At 39.1% G+C, this 10,541-nt stretch overlaps 1 pseudogene; it reads left to right on the top strand.

The window, feature by feature from the left end:
* Positions 1-3,035: 3,035 nt before the first annotated feature.
* On the top strand, positions 3,036-4,010 carry LOC109437484 (mesoderm-specific transcript homolog protein; annotated as a pseudogene).
* The last annotated feature ends 6,531 nt before the right edge of the window (positions 4,011-10,541 follow it).

Here is a 10,541-nt window from a genome sequence, read left to right as displayed (position 1 = left end):
TTGCATTTTCTATAGTCTCCGGAGAGATTAGGTATATGAGAAAATCAGACTAAAAAGAAGGGGAAACCCAGGGGAAGGGACATACAAGTTCTTTTAAGTATCTGGAGCTTCAAGGCTGAATCACATTTGAGTGGGCATATTGTGTAGGAAGTTATTATCAAGGCCACAGTAAGAGATGAGTAGCCTCCAGTCATCCTGCCTTGCTTCCTTCTTCTGCATCAGGGACAGACTACTTATGACCACAGGCCTGAAGCTATGAACACCAACCTCTCTATCAAGCCATGTGGGCTAGTTACTAAGCTACTGTCTCTCAACTCCAGAACCACCCTCCCAGACTTTCTTTTGTGATGCCGGGGTCTGGAACTCTAAAAAGTATATTTCTCCTTTGCCGGTAGGTTCCCTGGAGGGTATCACCAATGGGGAGCATTAGATAGCTAATGGAAGACTAGAGGAGGGGTAAAGGGGTTACTTTTTTCCTGTTTCCTTGCTGTTCCCATTAGCATTCCCCCAGCAATATACTTTATTCCAGCAGCAGCAGTTGGTTCCATCACTAGGTTTTTTCAGCAATCTCAGAACTAGTCCCATATTGCTGCTTCCAAGATACCCCCAGCAGCTATGCACATTCCTCTCGGAGGTCTGAGCTCTAGTTCTTCAAAGCTGCTGACTCTGACAAGTCTATCTTCTGTCTTTTGTTCCCTCAACCCAAGAAGTGATGCTTCTGCAGTTATCTTCCTTGTATGTATTTCCTAAGTGTTTCATTCTGCATTTTTATTCCTCCAAATCCAAAGCACCACCCTATATTAAAATTCATGTCTTGAAATATATGGCTTTAGTTTTCAAGACCTGGCTCTTGCTCATGGACTATCTTTGATTTAAAAATTATCTTTACTTGTCAGCTATTTTTCTTTTTTACCTCAACCAGGACTCTTAATAGGGAAGGATGAAGGGACATTCCCACTACCAACTCCAATAGATTCATGAATGGTCCCATTAGTACCCATAACATCAATCAGTATTTATTATTCGAAACTATTAATATTTAAAACTAACTGGTTTAGATCTCTTTACACTTCAGCTCTCAAAACCTATGATAGTTCAATAGGGGACACAGGAAGGACTAATTTTACTGAGGGGAGCAGTCTACACGTAGACTTTTCTAAGGTGGTAGAGGAATTCAGTGGAAGAGTGAGAACTCTAACCCAAGTTTCTGGAATCCTAGATCAGACCATATCAAGTTGCTTCAAAAACTTAATTCTTAAGAATGTTATAACAAAATTCAAGGAAACATTTTCAAAGTTTACCTGACAACGTGGGAACGAATTTCAGTATATATTTTTAGTAATATTAACTTGCATGAATACAGTACATGATATAGTTAACAATACACTTTCTCAAGTCTATTGCCATTGCTTAATCTCACAACTCTATAGTGCTGACAATGTAGAATTGTAATCTGCATTTACAGAAACTGAGATTACAAAAGGTTAAAGTGACTTACCCAAGATCACCCAACTAATGAGTAGATAAATGCCAACCCATATAAGAAGCAAATAGCTCTATCTACCCCAAATCCAATACTCTCTCCACCATATTAAATTGCCTAGTTAATATATGCCTCTGCTGACAACATTAATGCAACTCATTTCATTCTCTTTATAAAAAAACAAAACATCCATCAACAATTACAAGAGCCATCAGAAGAGGATTATATTCTTCATCGAATTATGTCAGACAATAATACTTTAACTTATCAAAAGCAGAAAAGCATCAACTGAGTTAAAATTACCATAATGAACAGTAAAGGAAAAAGTTACTCTTTATTGTAATAAATCATTATTAAGAAAAATAAATAATAAAAGCAAACCAAATCTTACCAAACCTTTTTAGAGAATAACCTCCTTTGCCAGGAAAGTATGTTATTAGCATCTGAAAGAAAACCAGGATTTTGCTCTAAACAGCAGATTCTAAGTTAATATGCAAAGAATACTTCCTCTTTGTAATTCATTCAATAATACAATGCTTTATTAAATAAAGAGAGCCATTTAGACTTTACATATGAAGCAATTGTTCATCTGCAAAAATGTCAGAATGCCAAGAAAGCAAAGGAGCAAGTTACAAAGGATTTCGAGTTCCATAGATAAAACCTGAAAGCAATATACAATATCACTCATATGTATATATTAAAAGCAATGGCAAAATCATACTGTTCCCAATTCAATAGTGAAAACTAAATCTGGAAGGCACCTCAGTTTTTATTTTCAGAAATTCAGTATGACTCAAGTAGCAGCCATGATATTTTATTTAAAGACATTGGCTATGATAAGAACAACATTTGGAAGGAAAAAAAAATTGTATCTTATTATTTTAAATAATATAGATAATTTAAGTAAATGAAAATAAGTAAACATCTATGGTAGCTACAGGTGCATTCAAGAGTAGTAATTAAAGGCTCATGGGCAACTGATTCCCCCAAAGACAGAGTCTTATAGCCCAGGTCTTACTGAAATAAGGCCAGTTGGGACCCCAAAAAAAGAGACCTTGTAATGTCCCTGGACTCGCCTCTCCCTGCCCTAGAGCTTAACAATTCATCAACCCCCTCCCTGTGGTTTGAACTTGGAATATCCTCTGTCCTACTTCCCTGCTGTAGATAATTACCCTGAAATTTATGCTTGCTTACTGATCACAATACCCCATGCTTACTGATCACAATCTTTATGGCCTAGCATTCTTTCCAGGTTACTGTCATCACTGCTCGTGGGTTGATGACTGCACCACTTCGAAGAATCCATACAGACCCCTGAAACATCATAAAGCCTCTGGAGGAATACTCAGATTTCCCTTAAATATCCAAAGCTGGTCTGAGAATGTTAAGGCAGTTTTTGGAGGTATTAACCTGCTCCCTTCTCAGACCAATGGTACTCTGATAATAAACATTTATTCTATGACCCAACTCCTGTGTCAGTCTATTGACTGAGCAGCACAGACAGCACGAGTCCTGGAATCATTTGGCCTCTGGTTTTATTACCTGAACCGGAATGAGGAAGGGGTGGGTGCAGGTGGGGCTATTCATTGTGCCCTGCTCTCAGTCTATCTGTACATCCTGCCCCCCACCCCCCAACTTCTCCCCACTCATGACTCATGGAAGTTGTCAGGCAAATTTTTCACCTACAAGGAACTATGCATCTTCCACCAAGACCCTGTGGGTGTGGTTGGAAGTCAGGGCATAGTTGTGCTTTTAACTTGGCTTTCCAAATCCAGCTATGACTGGTACAAGATTTGGGAAGGTCTGACACTGAGGTTTCATCTAGCGATTGCCCTCAATTTCTTAGGCTTTGGCTTAATTGACAAACCAAGACCCTGTCACTACTCCATATTTCAGCAGGTCAATATAGTGGAGGCACTTTTGCGGCATCTGGTGATCCGGAACCACAGGATCAACCTTTTGTCTCATGATTATGGAGACTAGTTGCTCAGGAGCTGCTCTATAGGTTCAAGCAGAATTGATCTGGTCAGCTTACCATAGAGTTTCTGTCTGTCAGATGGAAATATATTTCCTGAGACTCACGGTTCTCCTTCTCCGAAAGTTTCTCAAAGAGAGGTATGCTGTCATCCATCCTCACACAATTGATGAACTTCTTTTTATTCTCTCCTTGTCTCACCCCAATCTTTGGGTCATACACCCAAACCTCTGAGAGTGAATGGTGAGACATTTGGGCAGGGATATGCAATAATGATGGGAACTTAGTTATTGACCATCTATTACCATCAATCAGGGGAAGAAGTTTAGAAGACACACAGTGGGAGCTCTTGCTTCTGTAACTATTCCCATTCATTTTATTTACAGGCCTTTGGATCCCATGAATCCCTAACCAGAGTTTTTGGAGCTGTACTGGAAAACTCTTACATGGTTCACAGTGTCGATTCTGGATGACCACATTAGTCACTGCTCACAGCTAGAAGATCCCATGGGCTCCTTGAATTCACATATGGGCTTCATCAACACCTTCTAAGCTAGAAAGAGTAGATTCCTTGTATCACCTCCCCTCCTCCCATATCTGTTGTGTATTCCATTTTGGAAGAAATGTCCAAAAGAGGTCCTGGCCACCAAACATGATTTTCTCACAAAAATCCACCTGACTCACATTGGTGAAAAGCCAGCAGAAGCTCTGACTAAGGGTGACCTAATAGTCCACCTCCCATTACGTTGACATCTCATCAAGTGTATGGACTTACCTTTGTCTTTGTGTTATTAGGAAACTATGACAAACACTACTCTCACTGATGCAGAAAGACAGACATTCTTTGGCATAAAAGTCCTATAATTTATATGGACTTTTCTGAAATATTTAGAAATTCTAATTTCTGGCCCAACGCCAATTGCCCAGTTGGACTCTAATAGTAAAGAATGAGAAGAGGGTGTGTCCTTACCTTTCCTTTCATGGCTTTATGGGCACACGCTGTTTAAAGTTTTGTAGGCAGCACAGCACCAAGTGAGTGAGTCTCCCCTGTCATAACTTCAGATTTAGCTTCACCAGCTACTTCTAATTAGACAGTTTGTTAAAATAGATTTTGGTTTAAATAATTCAGTATTCTAGGTATACTTTAAGACTATGTTTTATCTACATGTATTACACATTTTTTTTATAAGGATACTAAACCAGCAGACACTTACTCTGGCAGAGTAGAGTAGTAACCTTATTGAACATATTTAACTTTGAATAAATTGAAATAAATCCAAAACTATTTACAGAATTTCCCTAATAGACATGAAAGACCAATAGCATCTATGCCAGAGATTTATTGTTATTAGCTGGAAAGACCAATTCTAACAGCAAATAATAGTCTGACTCTTCATACTTCAGTGCTTCAAAGCATGTGCCACCTAAGCACAAGTGGAGGGGAGGGAACCGTTGTACAGTCCAAGTTACCAAGTCAAGTGGACACTGATTCCTTATGGTGATTGCTTAACTTCTCAATGGTTATCCCAGAGAGGCTTCCTCACATAGCTCCACAATTCCTGTACTTTACAGACAAGAAAGTTCCAGAAACTTTGAGAACAAATTCTGAAAGGCCTATGAGCAAATGGTGCTGAATACTTTTCTTAAGCCACAGTTTCATTGTTTTAGACAAAACAGGATTATTGATTATTTTAAATTCTATTTTTTAAATTATCAATTGTTTTAATTCAAGTATAACAACTGAAAACAGAATAAGTGTTCATTTTCTATTAATAAAAATGAATTTTGACAAAATGTAGGAATTAACATGGTGTATTTTGTCTGCCACAGTTGATCCTGTGATTAAAAGACAGTGTGGACTATTCTTGAGATGTCCAGCCTTGAGTGAATCCAGGGCCCAAAGTGGCCCAGGGTCCTTAATTTTGAGCCTCAGCTAGTGCACATTCAAGGCACCACTACTATATAGTTGACCCTTGAACAATGTGCAAGGGAGTGGGTAGGGGCTCCAACCCTTGCACAGTTGAAATCTGCATGTAACTTTTGATTCCCCAGTCATCCATCCCTCAGTACCCATGAGGGATTGGTTCCAGGAAATCCACAGATGCTCAAGTCCTTTATATAAAATGGCACAGAACAATGCATAGAGTCCACCCTCCACATCAGTGGATTTCCAACCACGAATGGAAAATACTGTTATCTATCAGGCAGCCCTTGGTTGAATCTGTAGATTTGAAAACCCAGGGATACAGAAAGTTGATTGTAAATTTATTGAAAAAAAATCCACATATAAGTGTACTTGCACAGTTCAAACCCCCAGTATTCAAGGGTCAAGGTATGTCGTTCCACTCCATGGCACAAACCCTGTGCAGTATGCCAGTGTCCAATCCAGAATGGGAGAGTCCCCTACGTACATTCAACTCAGGGATGTGACCATAAGAATTCCACCTCTTCCTTTCCTATGTATGCCTTCCCTGATTTTAAAACCTCTGCTAACTGAAAAATTAGAAGCAGCTCTTCCTCTCCAAATTTTATGGGAGGGGGATACTACTGGGGAAACTCTGGAAATCTCCCATAAGATTCTACTTGGTGTGGGCTTTGGATATGACTGTAAGTATAACTATTAGGTTTCTATTTGCAAGACCAAGACAGTGGGGTGTGGATGTCAGTGGGGGTAGTCAGTAGACTGCTGCCCTGGGTCTCCTAGGGCTGATTGGAGAGAATGACATAGGATGGCTCGGAATAAGCCATAGCGTACTAGTGCTATTTCTGTGTTTTGACCTCATTCTGGAAGGTGGGGCAGGGGGCATATTGACACACTTTTCAGAGGGATCAACTCAAATCCTGAGGGGGCTTCAAAAGCTTAGCTAGGAGTACAGGGAATACTCCCTCTCTCTAAACACATTCTCAAAAACTGGAGTCTTTTCTAAAAGATAAGGCAATGTGTTGATCCGATTAAAGCTAATGTGAAAAGATGATAGAAGAATGTGATACTAGGAGATTAATAAGTAACAAAATGCAGTATGCTGGTCTCCAATACAGGATGGGAGAGTCCTAAGATTTTTTAACTAAGATTTTTTTTATTTGCTTACCTCACACCAAACTATAGGACAGGCTTTTCCCAACCCCACCTCCCGAATTCCCCATCTAATGTCAGAACTAGGCTATTCTCCGGAGTAAACCCATCGGTCAAGTCCTATGTCTGAGGAAAAGGCCCATTTGCCAAGTTCTCAGTGAGGGTGTTTGGGTATTGGAGGTCAGTAAGGATTAGAGAGTGGGAGTAGTTTGTCAATTGTTTAGGTTACAAGGAATACATTCATATAGAGGTGAGCCAGCCACAACTCTGGAACAGCCACTGACAGTGAGTACAAGATTCACTGCCCCAAGATTCCCACACTTGACATTTACCTCCGCAACCAGACCACTGGGTTAGAGTTTTCCTTCTGAAGGTGGATTTTTTTCATCAAGTGAGGAACATCAAGGTGGCTTTGAAATACTTTCCTGTTGCCAAGCAGAGATATGCTGGGGACCATGGATTTAAAGGTTCTGTGATAAAGTCATACCAGCTAGAATTGGGAAGAACAAGAGGAAGAATATGAAAAGGAAGGTCTTGGGAGACGTCATCAAAATGGCGGTATGAGGTGAGACTCTGTAAATCTCCCCTGCAATTTACAACTAATCGAACAACTATAACTCCACAAAGGACTCCCTGCACAGCAGACATGCAAGACCAAGACGCCCACTACTGAATTCACCTAAAGGTGGGCGAATCACGCGAGGGAGGAGAAGGGAAGGGAGAAGCACGGAGACGGAGTTGCGTGGGCACAGGACGCAGACCTAGCTCAGTGCTCCTAGCTCGCTGCATCCCGGAACTACTGCAGCTGTGGGAGAGAGAAGAATTCGGACTTCTAGGGCTCCGTTTATGGCCCACAGGGCTGAGGGGAACAGCATATAACACAGCTGAACCCAACGCTCATGGCGGAGACCTTGGAGAAAAGACTGAGGGAAGAAGGCTGAAAATGGTGGTTTAAGCCCTCACTGCCGAACAGAGAACGGAAGCCTTAGGCACTGAGAAAAGCCTCCCCCTCCCTACCCTCCCAGAGTTCGCCCAGCCCCCACCTGCCTAGGGAGAAATTGACCAAAACACAATTATACTAGGGGACTTAAATACATCATTGACAGCTATGGACAGATCATCCAAACAGAAAATAAATAACAAAATAGCAACCCTAAATGACACATTAGATGAAATAGACATAATTGCCATATATAGCGCACTTGATCCTAAAACATCAGATGATACATTTTTTTCTAGTGTATATGGAACATTCTCAAGGATAGACCATATATTGGGACATAAAATCAGCCTCAGCAAATTCAAGAAGATTGAAATCATACCAAGCATGTTCTCTGATCACAAGGCTTTGAAATTGGATATCAACTGCAAAAAGAAAGTAGAAAAAAACACAAATACATGGAGATTAAACAACATACTTTTAAAGAACTATCGGGTCAAAGAAGAAATTAAAGGAGAATTCAAAAGATACATAGAAACAAATGAGAACGAAACTACATCCTACCCAAATTTTTGGGATGCAGCGAGAGCAGTTTTAAGAGGGAAATTTATGTCATTACAAGTCTATCTCAAGAAACAAGAAAAATCCCAAATAAATAAGCTCATGTTACATCTTAAAGAACTAGAAAAAGAAGAACAAATGAAACCCAAGGTCAGCAAAGAAAGGAAATAACAAAAATCTGAGCAAAACTAAATGAAATAGAGAACAAACAGACAATGGAAAAAATTAATGTGACAAAGAGCTGGTTCTTTGAAAACATTAACAAAATTGACAAACCCTTGGCTAGACTCACTAAGATAAAAAGAGAGAAGACACTAATCAACAAAATCAGAAATGAAACAGGGGAAGTTATCACGGACACCACAGAAATACAAAGGACTAACCAAGAAAACTATGAAGGACTATATACCACCGAATTCAAAAACCGAGAAGAAATGGACAAGTTCTTAGAAACACATAGCCTTCCTAGGCTGAACCATGAAGAACTGGAAAATCTAAACAGACCGATCACGAGTAACAAAATTGAATCAAACCTTCCCAAAAGGAAAAGTCCGGGACCAGATGGCTTCACTGGTGAATTCTACCAAACCTTCAAAGAGGATCTAATACCAATCTTGCTCAAACTCTTCCAAAAAATTGAAGAAGAGACAGTACTCCCCAGCTCGTTTTATGAGGCCAACATTACCCTGACACCAAAACCTGGTAAGGACAACAACAAAAAAGAAAACTACAGACAAATATCTCTGATGAATACAGATGCAAAAATCCTAAACAAAATTCTAGCAAATCGAATACAACAATGCATTAAAAAGATTATTCATCACGACCAAGTGGAGCTCATCCCCGGGGCACAAGGATGGTTCAACATCCACAAATCCATCAATGTGATACATCACATAAACAAAATAAAGGACAAAAATCATATGATTATATCAATTGATGCAGAAAAAGCATTTGACAAGATACAACATCCATTTATGATTAAAACACAATAAAATAGGTATAGAAGGAAAATACCTTAACATAATAAAGGCCATGTATGACAAAAATCTCAGCTAACCTCATAATTAATGGTGAAAACCTGAAGCCCTTTGCTCTATGTTCAGGACCAGGACAGGCTGTCCCCTATCACCTCTGCTTTTCAACATAGTGTTGGAAGTCCTTGCCAGAGCAATCAGGCAAGAGAAGGAAATAAAAGGCATCCAAATTGGGAATGAAGAAGTTAAATTGTCACTCTTTGCAGATGACATGAAGCTATATATAGAAAACCCTAAAGACTCCACCAAAAAGCTATTAGAAACAATCAATGAATACAGTAAAGTTGCCGGCTACAAAATCAATGTACGAAAATCCATTTCATTCCTATATACTAACAATGAAATCTCAGAAAAAGAAATACAAAAAACAATTCCTTTTGCAATTGCAGCAAAAAGAATAAAATACCTAGGAATAAACTTAACCAAGGATGTGAAAGACCTATATGCTGAAAACTATAAGACATTTTTAAAAGAAATTGAAGAAGACACAAAGAAATGGAAAGACATTCCGTGCTCATGGATTGGAAGAATCAACATAGTTAAAATGGCCATATTACCCAAAGCAATATACAGATTTAATGCAATCCCCATCAAAATCCCAATGGCATTTTTTAAAGAAATAGAACAAAAAATCATCAGATTTGTTTGGAACCACAAAAGACCCCGAATAGCCAAAGCAATCTTAAGAAAAAAGAACAATACTGGAGGTATCACACTCCCTGACTTTAGCTTGTACTACAGGGCTACAATAATCAAAACAGCATGGTATTGGCAGAAAAACAGACACATAGACCAATGGAATAGAATTGAGAACGCAGAAATAAAACCACATAAATATGGACAGATAATTTTTGACAAAGAAGCTAAAAATATTCAATGGAGAAAACACAGCCTCTTCAATAAATGGTGCTGGGAGAATTGGATAGCGACGTGCAAAAGAATGAAACTGGACTGCTATCTGTCACCATGTACCAAAGTTAATTCAAAATGGATCAAACACTTAAGCATAAGACCTGAAACAATAAACTGCATAGAAGAAAGCATAGGTACTAAACTTATGGACCTTGGGTTCAAAGAGCATTTTATGAATTTGACTCCAAAGGCAATGGAAGTAAAAGCTAAAATAAACGAATGGGACTATATGAAACTTAAAAGCTTCTGCACAGCAAAAGAAACCATCAACAAAACAAAGAGGCAACTAACTGAATGGGAGAAGATTTTTGCATACAGTGCCTCTGATAAGGGGCTAACATCCAAAATATACAAGGTACTCAGGCAACTCAACAACAAAAAATCAAACAACGCAATTGAAAAATGGGCAGAGGGACCTGAAGAGACATTTCTCCAAAGAGGACATACAAATGGCAAATAGACACATGAAAAAATGCTCAACATCACTGATCATCAGAGAAATGCAAATAAAAAACACAATGAGATATCACCTCACCCCAGCCAGAATGGCTATCATCAAC

The sequence above is a fragment of the Rhinolophus sinicus genome, linkage group LG14 (assembly GCF_036562045.2).
Source record: "Rhinolophus sinicus isolate RSC01 linkage group LG14, ASM3656204v1, whole genome shotgun sequence".
NCBI classification, from domain to species: domain Eukaryota; kingdom Metazoa; phylum Chordata; class Mammalia; order Chiroptera; family Rhinolophidae; genus Rhinolophus; species Rhinolophus sinicus.
This window is presented reverse-complemented; position numbering and strand designations above follow the sequence as displayed.